This window comes from Mobula hypostoma, chromosome 9, assembly GCF_963921235.1.
Source record: "Mobula hypostoma chromosome 9, sMobHyp1.1, whole genome shotgun sequence".
NCBI classification, from domain to species: domain Eukaryota; kingdom Metazoa; phylum Chordata; class Chondrichthyes; order Myliobatiformes; family Myliobatidae; genus Mobula; species Mobula hypostoma.
The window spans coordinates 7,249,336-7,262,052 of record NC_086105.1 but is presented as its reverse complement, the minus strand read 5'-3'; the positions used below and the strand labels follow the sequence as shown (position 1 = coordinate 7,262,052).

The following is a 12,717-nucleotide window of genomic DNA, read 5'->3' as shown; positions in this document are numbered from 1 at the left end:
ACCACCTGTTCTTCCTGGAAATAATACCATAATCTTTTATTACCAGCTTAGAGGGCAGACGAGGCCGAGGCTTAAGGATTCATACAAAGTTAGCCCCTCAGAGCAATACTCCCATAGTACTGCACTGAAATATGTACCCCAGCTCTGGAATAGGGTTTCAACCCACAACCTTGTGACTCTGAGGCAAAAATGCTATCACTGAGCCAAAGCTGACACAGGGCTTGTAAGCTATTTTGTAAACATGGTGAAAAATATTGACTTTATGATGACTTTTTCCCACCTCACAAGTGTAAATATCTTTTTCTCTGGCTACAAAATACATGGGAGACGAAGTCTGAATTCTAGAAAACATGCATTATTTATGGATCCAGGAATTTTAATCAGGCTTTGAATCTTTTAATATGAGTAGCAAATAAATTATCTTCTTAGGCCTCCACTGATAACCAGTGCAGGACAATAGGGAAACAAAGAATAGTCTATTAATTATTATAATGCAGCACAATATAAATAGATAGCACTTAACAGGTAAGTTAGAGTCAGAGTGATAGAAAATACAGCACTGAACAGGCCCTTCAGTCCATCTAGTCCATGTTAAACTGCTTACTCCCATTGACCTGCACCAGGACCATAGCCCTCCATACCACTACCATCCATGTACCCATCCAAACTTCTCTTAAACATTGAAATTGAGCTCACACGCACTACTTGTGTTGGCAGCTCGTTCCACACTCTTCACGACCCTCTGAGTGAGGAAATTTCCACTCATGGTACCCTTAAACTTCTCACCTTTCACCCGTAACCCATGACCTCTTGTAGTCTCACCCAACCTTAGCGGGAAAAGCTGCTTGAATTTACCCCGTTTATACCAAAGTTAAAATCCAAAATTTCCACTTGCAGCACACTTTAAATTCCTTGATTTGATTAGTATTATGATTAATTTCATTACCACCATTCTATGCACACAAATCTCTTCACAAAGTCGTCCTCTGCTATTGTGATTAATGGTAAGTCAAAAGGACACCCCCACCACTAAGCACATCTTTCCCTCTCCACCCCTCTCTGCTTTCCGCAGGGATTGATCCCTCCGCGACTCACTTATCCGCATGTCCATCCCCACAGATCTCCCACACGGCACTTATCCCTGTAAGCGTAAGTGCTACACCTGTCCCTATACCTCATCTCTTGCAACCATTCAGGGCCCCAAACAGTCCTTCCAAGTGAGACAACACTTCACTTGTGAGTCTGTTGGGGTCATCTATTGCATCTGGTGCTCCCGGTGCGGCCTCCTCTACACCGGTGAAACACGACGCAGATTGGGGGCCACTTCGTCGAGCACCTTCACTCCATCCAGCACAACAGACAGGATCTCCCGGTTGCCACCCACTTCAACTCTGCTTCCCATTCCCATTCAGATATGTCCATACATGGCCTCCTCTACTGCCATGATGAGGCTAAACTCAGGCTGGAGGAGCAACACCTTATATACCGTCTAGGTAGTCTCCAGCCCCTTGGTATGAACATAGAATTCTCCAACTTCCGGTAATTCCCTCCCTCTCCCTTCCTCTATCCCTATTTCACATCACCTCCCTCATAGTTCCGCCTCCTTCTACTATTGTTCTCCTGCCAATCACCTCCCTGCTTCCCCTCCCCCACCCCTTTGTCTTAAATATTACTGTTTTTTTCCACTACCAGCATCCTTCAAACCCTCCCCAAAGTTCTTCCTTCAGTTCTGACGAAGCGTTTTGGCCCAAAATGTCGACTAATCTTTTCAACTGATGCTGACTGACCTGCTGAGTTCCTCCAGTGCATTGTGAGCGTTCCTTTGACAACAGCATCTGCAGATTATTTTGTGTGTCCAGGATATGTTGAACTTCCAAAGCACTCTAACACTAATACCACATGGGTGTGTGTCTGCTTCCTTAACCTTACAAAGCCCCAAACCTGAGTGTGACGGCATGTTAAAACCAAACAAAGTTCACTGAAACATTCATAGAAATCCCGTGGAAGCCAAAGTGGACAGAAATTGCTGTTTTGAGTTTCTTTTATTGCTACTTTAATTCACCATGCATGTGGGGCATATCACAAGTCCTGGTTAGGTGACCACTGATGCCAGGCAGACAATCCCTGAAGAGTATTGATAATGGCTGGGGTCACCCGTCTTGTAAGGACATTGCCCAGGAGAAGGCAATGGCAAACCACTTCTGTAGAAAAATTTGGCAAGAACGATCATGGTCAATGGAAAGCCCATGGTCACCCACGTCATATGACATGACACATAATGAACATGCTATACATCTTGGGGTCCAAGTTCATAACTCCACAAACGTGGCTACAGATATTGATAGGGTGGTTAAGACAGCTTATGGAATGCTTGCTTTTATTAGTTGAAGCATTGAGTTCAAAAGTCAAGAGGTTACTTTGCTACTTTATAAGACTCTGGTTAGGCTACATCTGAAGTACTGCAAAAAGTTCTGGTTACCCCATTATGGGAAGGATGTTGAGGCTTTGGAGAGGGTGCAGAAGAGGTTTACCAGAATGCTGCCTGGTTTAAGAGACCAAGTGCTATCATGAGAGGCTGGACAAACTTGGATTGTGTTTTTTTTGGTGCAGCAGAGGTTGCGGAGAGATCTTATAGAGAATTATAAGACTATGAGAGGCATAGATCGAGTATCTTTCTCCGAGGGAAGAAATGTCTAATACCAGAAGACATGCATTGAAAGTGAGAGGGAGGCAAGTTCAAAGGAGATGTGAGGGTTAAGTTTTTTCTCAAAAATTGGTGGATGCCTGGTATGCTGGTAGAGGCAAATCAGAGGCTTTTCAGATACGCCTATGTAGGCACATGAATGTGAGGGAGATGGAGGTATACGGACATTGTGTGTAGGTTGGAGGGAATAGTTTTTGTTTATTTTTTTAATTTACTTTTTAGCTGGTTCAGCACGACATTGTGGGCCAAAGGGCTTGTTCCTGTGCTATACTGTTCTATGTTCTATGAAAGTCAGACTGGCTAGCTTTCCTCACCAACAACTTTCTTGTAATTTCTACCTTCACTATCGTTTGTTCCTCCCTTAAGACGTACTTCTCTGACCATGCTTCCAGTCACTGCTCTGTTGTTAATTTTTCTACTGCTGGCAAGGCATTAGTAAAAGCTGCAGTTGAAAGGGACAAGAGGTAGAACTTTGAGATGGTAAATTTCTGTGAAAAGCACTTAAGGGTTATACAATCCATCCAAGTTTTAAATGTTGAACAGATGCACAAGCTCTGCACAACTAGATTGAGCAGGCAGATACCATGTACCGTGAGTCTGATCAGGGACAGATTCCGGACAATGGTTGGACTGGATACCAAAAATCATTGCGTAGTCCAGAATAGGAATGGGTCACATTCAGGATGGTTTCAACGTGCAGAACTCTAAAGTTCAGGTTAAGCAAAATCAAAGAAGGGATAATGTGAGCAGTCATACCCCAGACAATGCTGACTCAGGCAAAGTCCATCTTAGATGCAGGTACAAAATAGAGAGACGCCACAGGGCATAATGAAACACTTAACTAGCTGGTCCCCCATTTTCCAGCCTCCAAATATTGGATGCACTGCTGCCCATTTCCTAATTCACACTAATCCCATTTATCCATTGCCCCTCTGATTGCTGACCCACCATAGTTGGCTGTACATCAGTACTTTGATATTACAATTCCCAACCTTCAATGTCCAGAACCTCCTAACTTCCACAGCACTAAGTTCCTATTTTCACCCGTTCAGGATCTAACCCCTGGAAATCCATCCCCAAATCTTTCCACTTCTTTCTCCTTTAAGATAGCCCATAAACTCCGCACCTTTGGCCAAGATGTTTATTAAATGATTTGTCCTAATGCGATATATTTTGGGATATCTTATATAACCCTAATGCAATACTGAGCGAAAGGCAAGGAGACTCATGCCAAATGCATTCCTTCATGTCCTTCTCTTTTAAAGTCTCAGTTCAGACATTAGACACTTGAATGGAATGTAAAAGAAAACCATCAGCAAACAGCAGAACTTTATCCACAAAAATGACGTGAAGTAGACAAATAGACAAAGAAGTTTGGCAGAAATGGGAATAGATGATGGTACTTTGTGAAAACTGTTGTGGAATAGAAAATTATAATTATATGTTGTGTCATGTTTTCAACACAAAAACCTGTCATGCACAACAATCTATATATATATATATATATATTCAGAAGCATTGCTGATATGTTTGGCTGTTTTGACCCTTCATCCTGCTGAAGGGTCTCGGCCCGAAACATCAATTATACTTTTCTCTATAGATGCTGCCTGGCCTGCTGAGCTCCTCCAACATTGTGTGTGTGTGTTGCTTCAATTTCCAGCATCTCTTGTTTGCCCTTCTACATCCAAGTGTGATGGTATTCCTGAGTCTCCACCTGGGACTTGCATGACTGACAGTAATGAAAACCGAGCTATTGACATGATGAAGGAAGCCCTGAACACCTCCAGAGACAGAGTACCTTCATTGTTGCCCCGAACACCAACGGCGTAAGGGACAATAGAGAATAAGTCCAAGACTCAGCAACATGCAGCGAACGACTTACATCTGACTCCCTAAAGCCTTTCACTACCACAAAGTCACAGTGGAACAATCCAACAACATTCAAAAGGTTTAAGACCACCCAAGAGAAAAAAAACGTTTCACCTGCACTCAAATATTCGCTCACTCGACCATCAGTGCACTCTGGCTGCAGTGAATATCATCTAAATGCAATTACTCAATAAGGTTACGTCAGATAGTACAGCTACCCATATTACCAAGGATAAAAGCACAAACTCCATTGCAGCAACACACTATCCAGCCTTGAAATTATATAGTTGTTCCTTAATTACCAGTGTTTCTAAATCCCAAGACTCCATCTGCAAAAGTACTGGGTGCATATCACAGATCCTTGTTATCATTGCATATCACTGACACCAGGCAGACAATCTCCGAAGGGTATTGATAACGGCCAGGGTCACCTGTCTTATAAAGACACTGCCCAGAAGAAGACAATGGCAAAAATTTGCCAAGAACGATCACGATCATGGAAGACCACGATCATCTACATGATACGACACGGCAGATAAAGATAAAATGAACATCTTTACCAGGAAGACTGAGTGGTGCCTAAAAGTGGCTTATCACAGCTGCTGCAAAACAACTAATTTCATCACATATGCCAGCAATAATAAACACGATTCTCATTCTCTCAAAAGATATTTAGTGATCTGAATACTTAGGAAGTACCAATATTTTTTAGAAAGCATTTGGATAGTAAAATTTTGTAAATACCAGATACCATATCATTTGAATATATTACGTTGTCTGAAAATCAAACATCCAGTGCGCCTGGATTTATTATCAGATAATATACACCACAAACAATAAACTTCACAGCTTAACATTAACAAAATGTATTGGACGTATCAAAACAAAGATCAGCAAATTCCTCAATTTTTTTTTTATCAGCACTGTGCCAAGAAGCAAATGCCACAAATTTAAGTTTTATTATATAATGGCCAGAGTCTACAAACATTTTATCCTGTTCTAGCAAAAAGAAAATAAACTGAATTGAAATAACCGACGTCATGCAACACAAAAATCTGAGAATAAAGCTTAATATCTATAAACATTGTTCATTGGCCATTTCTGGAGAAATAATTGCCCGATACTGCAACTTCCAAATCTGAGCATTAAAGAATGTTTAGTTTTCAAATGTTATATTTCAGATAGCTTTAATATCTCAGAGATAAAATCCAAAAGAACATTGCATAATTTCTAGTCTTCAAAATGACATGAGGACCATGGAATCTGAGAAACACAAAATATGCACAGGCTCAATTTATTGCAGGAAATCCTGTCATTAAGTATTTGAAGAAAACAGTGGCAGAATGGTTTACCCAGATTTATTTTTAATAAGGTGTCTTGTATGAAATTCAATTCATCTTCCAAGTTAAGAAACAACTGAGGAATTCTGTTTTGTTCATTAAGTTTGTATTGGGTAAAGTGAGGAGGCTTCCTGTATGCAGCTGATCACATCACAAAGATGATGACAATGGACAGAGTCCCAAAATAGAGTTAATTATTGATCCTTCCATGGCAATACAGATTAATTTATACCATTTGGAAGAAAGTAATCTTCCAAAAGCAAAGCATATGAAAGCTGATCAAACAAATCTCGCCTGCCTTTTACTTGCTAAATACAATTTTGAATTTATCTGTCAGCTGAGACTCAGAAAATGCTGTTAGAACTCAGCAGGTCAGGCAGCATCTATGGAAGGAATAAACGTTCAGCTTTTCAACCCCCTCCAGTCCTGATGAAGGATCTCGGCCCGAAACATCAACTGTTTATTCCCCTCCCTTGAAGCTGCCGACCGACTGAATTCCTCCAGAATTGTGTGTGCGTGGGCGTGGGCGTGCACTGCTCCAGATTTCCAGCATCTGCAGATTCTCCTGTATCAGTCTTAGACTACCCTTTTCAGTCAAAACAGCTTTGGATGTTTACATTTGCAGTAGGTATCTGTACCTTTTGTCAACACATTAATTTGCAAAACTCAGACATGCTTACTTAAATAGCAGATAAGAACTAGTCTCCAGTCCCCATCTCATTAAATGACCACATTTCATACACAAATATGAAAACTTGATCTAACACTTAAAGTTAAGATGAGCTCTTCAAATAAAATGCATTCCTTAAACTCGGTCAGCCTTGGAGCAGAGACAGCCCCTTTCTGATGACAACACTTCCCACAGGACAGAAGGGGAAAAAGGAGGGTTGTGTTATGAAGAAGGGGGTGAGAACTGGGCACAGATAGTCAAACCCACAAACAGCGAGAGTTTAAGCCTAGAGCAGAGAAGAAGTGGTCAAGCAGAGAATGAGGAGGATGGAGACACGAATTGTGGGCCGAGGCAAAGATGAGTAGAAACCAAGCCGATTGATGGTTGGATTTAAACAGAGTTTGGGTGTCATTCAATGGACTGGGATAATTGAGATGCAAAGGGACTTGGAAATCCTTGTGCAAAACACTCTAAAGGTGAACAGTTTTGGGCCCCTCGCCTAAGAAAAGATGTGCTGGCATTGGAGAGGGTCCAAAGGAGGTTCACAAGAATGATTCTGGGAATGAAAGGGGAGTGGGGCTGAGGAGGGGGATAAAAAAGGATCAGCCATTATTGAATGGTGGAGCAGACTTGATGGGCCAAATGGCCTAATTCTGCTCCTCTGTTTTATGGTCTTATAATTAAGAACAACCAGGAAGCATTATACATGAATGGACAGGTCAAGGGGCTGTGGGTATCAGGCAAAGAGGGTGGGAGCACGGAGTCAGAGACGAGGGTCAGGAGTAGAGTGAAAGGACTCAAGCAATAATACAAACCAGAGTCATCTGAGGGAAGTTGGACATAAAAGGACTGGTGGAGAGAAAAATTTACTAGTTCAAAAATAGAGATATGGAGACAGAGACACCAGTGGGCTGAACAAGGGATGGGAGGTGAATATGGTCATGGAAATTGGAGCCAGAATAAGGAAGTGGGTCCAGGACCAGGAAGCAACAGTTCTAGCTCTTGTTCAAAGACAGAGATGGGGCTAGATTCTCAGGTGTTTTTGGGGTAAAGGCAGGGAGAGGGTTGGTCACAGTTTGAACAGAAGGGGACCCAGCCCGGAACTCAGAAAGAACCACAAAGATTCAAGATGTTACTGGGGCATGGGCAGAAACAGTGTCAAAGACCTAGATAAGGTAGCAAATTGAATTAGACATTGGCTTCATGGGAGAAGCCAAAGAGTGGAAGTAGATGGTTACCTCCAACTGTAGTGGGGACTGGAGACTAGAATCCCTGTGGTGTTCTGCAGGGATTGGTGCTGGTCCATTGATGTTTGTCATCTATATCAATGATTGGATGATAATGTGGTCAACTAGAGCAACAAATTTGCAGATGACACCAAGATTGGGGGGCTGTAGTGGACAGCAAGGTTCGGTTAAAAGATGAAATGTTTACAGGAAACATGAGGGGGCCTCATGTTTCAGAGGGTGGTGAGAGTGTGGAACGAGCTGCTAGGGCAAGTGGTGAACACAGGTTCGATTTCAACATTTAAGAGAAATTTGGATAGGTACATGGATGCATACGGAGGGCTATGGTCTAAGGGCAGGTCGATGGGACTAGTTCAGCACAGATTAGATGGACTGATAGGCCTGTTTCTGAGCTACAGTGGTCTATGATTCTATGAATATAAAGTAATGAAATGCAGATGGGGGTAGAGAGGTGAATGAGGGGGTGGAAGAGGATGGGGAATGGGGGTGATGGCGATTGTGATAGTGATGGGTACACAGGGCTTGGGACAGGGGTGTTAGAATGGGAGGGGGGTGCAAGTGATGTTGGTAGGGCCAGGACAGAAATGGCAGGAGACATTAATAGGGAGTCAAAGTAAATCATCATGCATAAATCACCATATACTACCCTGGGTTTATCTTTCATATGGGCATTCGCAATAGAACAAAAATGTAATAAAATCAATCAATACTACATACAAAAAGTGACAAACAACCAATGTGCAAAAGGCAATTCTGCAAATATTAAAAAAAAACAATTAACATGTAAATAAATAATACTGAGAACATGAGCTGTAGAGTCCGTGAAAGTGAGTCTATAGGTCGTATAATCAGTTCAGTGTTGAGGTGAGTGAAGCTATCCATGCTGCTTCAGGCAGAAACAATGGCAGGAATCTTGGCAGAGATGCTGTTGGGGTTCTGGACAAGGATAGTGATGGGAGTCCAAGGAGAGGCAAGAACATGCGGTTGGGCAGAGATTGCATTAAAGCCCAGACAGGACAATGGCCCTGGCAACAGTGGCTGAGATGAAGATGTCAATGAGACCCAGACAACAACAGCAACACGGACCCAGGTAGAGATGGCAAAGATGTCAAAGCGACCCAGACAGAGGAGGTGACAGGGACTTGGGCAGGTGTGGGGAGGGGTGTTAAGAGAAGAGGATAAAGAGGAATATTCAAAAAGACATGGGGAAGTTCAGATGGGAATGTGATTCAGGCAGGGATAGCAACCAAGAGATTAAGAGCGCCATAGATAGGGACGTGAGACATGGGTAGGGAAGAGATGAAGCTTTGACCAGGTGGTGGGAGAGGAGGGTGGTTTATGACAGAAAACCAAGCGGGGTATGCGGGGTGCGAGGGGAAGGAGTCTAACCGAGTGCGGAGCTCCAGCCTGAGTGCAGTGAGGGAGGGGGTGAGGTAGCCAGGGTGCGGGGTGGGCGGTACAAGGGGTGGATGTGCGGGTGAGGTTGGTGTGGGGTGTGGGGGGAAACACTGTCCGGTGCCGAGCGTTAGGGAAACTCCCTCACTCCGTGGCCGGGGTGGGGGTCACTGACCTGCGGGGTCTCTACCCGCTGTGGCTGAGTCGAGTCGCGCCGATCACCGAGCCCACTGTTTACAAACACGGAACTCGCTCCGCGTCCCTCTGGTCCTCTCTCTCCCCCCACCCAGCGCCCGCCTCATCGGATCGGTACTCACGTTCCTGTTCCGAGCAGCAGACCGCAGGCCCGGCCAGGCCGGTTAGGACAAGGCAGCGAGTGCCCGAGAGGGGCTCGGGCTGAGGCTGAGAGCGGCTCCGCTTCAGGGAGAGCACAGGCCGCAGCGCAAGCGCATTCCCCGGCCAACTGCTTCCGGGTCGCAGAGTGCGGCCGCGCCGCGGAGGGAGGGAGAGCGGCTGCTTCAGCCGGGACGGCGGGCGCGGGGCATGGGGCGCGGATCGGGGATCGGGGATCGGGGATCGGGGGGAAGGGGAGCGGGGGGAAGGGGAGCGGCGAGGCGATGGCAACGGCAACGGGGATGCTTTGAGGGGTTGGAGACAGGATAAGGGAGGTGATGGCAGATGGTTTGAGGGGCTGGAGGCAGGATGAGGGAGGTGATAGATGGTTTGAGGGGTTGGAAACAAGATGAGGGAGGTGATAGGAGATGGTTTGAGGGGTTGGAGACAGGATGAGGGTGGTGATAGGAGTTGGTTTGAGGGGTTGGAGACAAGATGAGGGAGGTGATAGATGGTTTGAGGGGTTGGAATCGGGATGAGGGTGGTGATAGGAGATGGTTTGAGGGGTAGGAGATGGATGAGGGAGATGATGGGAGATGCTTTGAGGGGTTGGAAACAAAATGAGGGAGGTGATAGATGGTTTGAGGGATAGGAGAAGGGATGAGGGAGGTGATAGGAAATGGGTTGAGGGGTAGGAGACGAGATAAGGGTGATAGATGGTTTGAGGGGCTGGAGGCAGGATGAGGGAGGTGATAGATGGTTTGAGGAGTAGGAGATAGATGATGGGAGATGGTTTGAGGGGTTGGAGTCAGGATGAGGGAGGTGATAGGTGATGGTTTGAGGAGTAGGAGACAGGATGAGGGTGGTAGGTGATAGTTTGAGGGGTAGGAGATGGGATGAGGGAGATGGTTTGAGGCGTTGGAGACAGGATGGGTGAAGTGAGAGATGGTTTGAGAGGTTGGAGACGGGATGATGGTGGTGATAGGAGATGGTTTGAGGGGTTGGAGGCAGGATGAGGGAGGTGATAGGAGATGGTTGAGGGAGGTGATAGGTGGTGTGAGATGAGCTGAGGGGTTGGGGTCAGAGGATGGGAATGAGGGAGATGGCAGTGGTAGTGGATAGGGGTGATGGGGATGGTTTGAAGGGTTGGGGACAGAGGGTGATGAGTGATGGAAGATAGTGGGTGGTTGTGATGATCTGAGGGTGGCAGGGACAGAAGTTAGGGATGAGGGGAGGTGGGGTTTTGGTGAATGGGAGATGGGATAGAGTATGGGAATGCGGACGAGGGTGGGACAGGATGTGAGGTGACAGGGATGAGGATAACGTTCGGGAGAGGGGTGGGATGTGGGTATTGTGTGGGTGTTAAGAACCGGGAGGTGGGGTCAACAAGTGAGCTGAGGCAGGGATGCGGGGAATGGATGAAGGGGGAGGGTGACTGCACTAGAGAAGCAGAGAATGGGAGAAGGAAAGGCAGTTGTGTGGGGGAAGAGTGTCGGAATTGGCTTGAGGGTGAGGAGGATAGGGATTGAGCTGGTGGGTAGGAGTAGAGGTAGAGGCAGCAGGGGAGAGTGGGCTGGAAGGAGGAAAGAAAGATGGAGAGGATATAGAGGGATGGAGGGGAGAGATGGGGCAGAGTGAAGCAGAGAGAAGGCAAGGTGGGGAGGTGGAGATGGAGGGGCGATGGGGTGGACTAAAGAATGGTGGAGTGCTTTGGAAGGGTGGGGAGTGAGAAAGGTTTTTGGAGGATGAGAATGGTGATTGAAGGGGCCAGAAGGAGAAACGTGAAATGGGGAAGGATGACGGGTCAGAAGGGTTGAGGGGCAAAGGGATGTCTGGGGGGAGGGAGGTGGAACTGGAGGAAAAGCTGAGCAGAGGAGATGTGGGGGAAAGTCGCAGTGTCATCTGCAGGAGAGGGATGAATGTGTAGTGGAGTAAGCTGAGAGGTAGCAGTTGGGGAGATAGCAGGAGGCCGAAGGGAGACAGGAGAGAATGCCAGGTGAGGATGGGATGGTGATAATTTAGTAATGTCATAGTCATACTTTACTAATCCCGGGGGAAATTGGTTTTCGTTACAGTTGCGCCATAAATAATTAAATAGTAATATGTAAATGTAAATTATACCAGGAAATAAGTCCAGGACCAGCCTATTGGCTCAGGGTGTCTGACCCACCAAGGGAGGAGTTGTAAAGTTTGATGGCCACAGGCGGGAATGATTTCCTATGACGCTCTGTGTTGCATCTCGGTGGAATGAGTTATTGGGTTATGGAATTAGTGAGACGGAGGGGAGACAAGTAAGGGCAGAGATGAACAGTGCAGAGAAAGACAGGGTAAAGGCTGTAGTGTGGTTAGAAACAGGACACAGAGGTTCTGAGAGAGAGATTAAGGCATCAGTACTGTCAGGAATAAACAACTGTAATTCACCCGTACATAGATAGGCAGGGCTGGGAGTGGTACCAATAATGTGAGGTGCTCCTGGGCAGGAGAAGTAACAGGTGAAAGACAGGAAAATTTCTGAAACTGCAAAAACTTTACCAGATGAAAGGTTCCCATGAATTCATGGGTGTGCAGCAAATCTGTATAATGAGGAGAGCATGCAAATCATCTCGCAGGTGCTTTCATAATCACTTTTGAAGGAATTGCTAATTTCATTTGTGGGATGCTGAAGTATTGGGGAATGGACTAAAAAGGGATAACTGTCTACTGCAGGGATACCCAACTTGGGGTCCATGGACACCTTGCTTAATGGTATTGGTCCATGGCATAAAAAAGGTTGGAAACTCTTGGTCTACTGCATGTCACAATTGTTTCTGCATTAAAAAGGGGAGGGAAAGCATGGGAAACAGAACTAATGAAGTTTTTAAGAGACATCATCATAGAAAAGTACAGCACAGAAACAGGCCTTTTGGCCCATCTAGTCCATGCTGAGCCATTTAAACTGCCAACTCCCATCGACCTGCACCAGGACTAAGCCCTCCATACTCCTCTCATCTTATGTACCTATTCAAACTTCTCTTAAATGTTGAGATCGAGCTCGCATGCACCACTTGCACTGGCAAATCATCCCACATTCTCATGACCCTCTGAGTGAAGAAGTTTCCCCTTATGTTCCCCTTAAACTTTTCACCTTTCACCCTTAACCCATGACCTCTAGTTGTAGTC

General features: G+C 45.5%; 1 protein-coding gene across 2 annotated transcripts in view; it reads right to left on the bottom strand.

The window, feature by feature from the left end:
* The window catches only part of frs2a (fibroblast growth factor receptor substrate 2a), a 119,821-nt gene extending 110,192 nt beyond the window's left edge, over positions 1 to 9,629 (bottom strand). Inside the window, exon 1 of one of the 2 annotated variants that reach the window (XM_063057691.1) lies at positions 9,543 to 9,629. The gene's annotated coding sequence lies outside the window, so the exon portion shown is untranslated. Of the gene's footprint in view, positions 1 to 9,400; positions 9,518 to 9,542 lie in introns of those variants that run through there. The other variant, XM_063057693.1, reaches the window with a different exon arrangement.
* Positions 9,630 to 12,717: the final 3,088 nt, after the last annotated feature.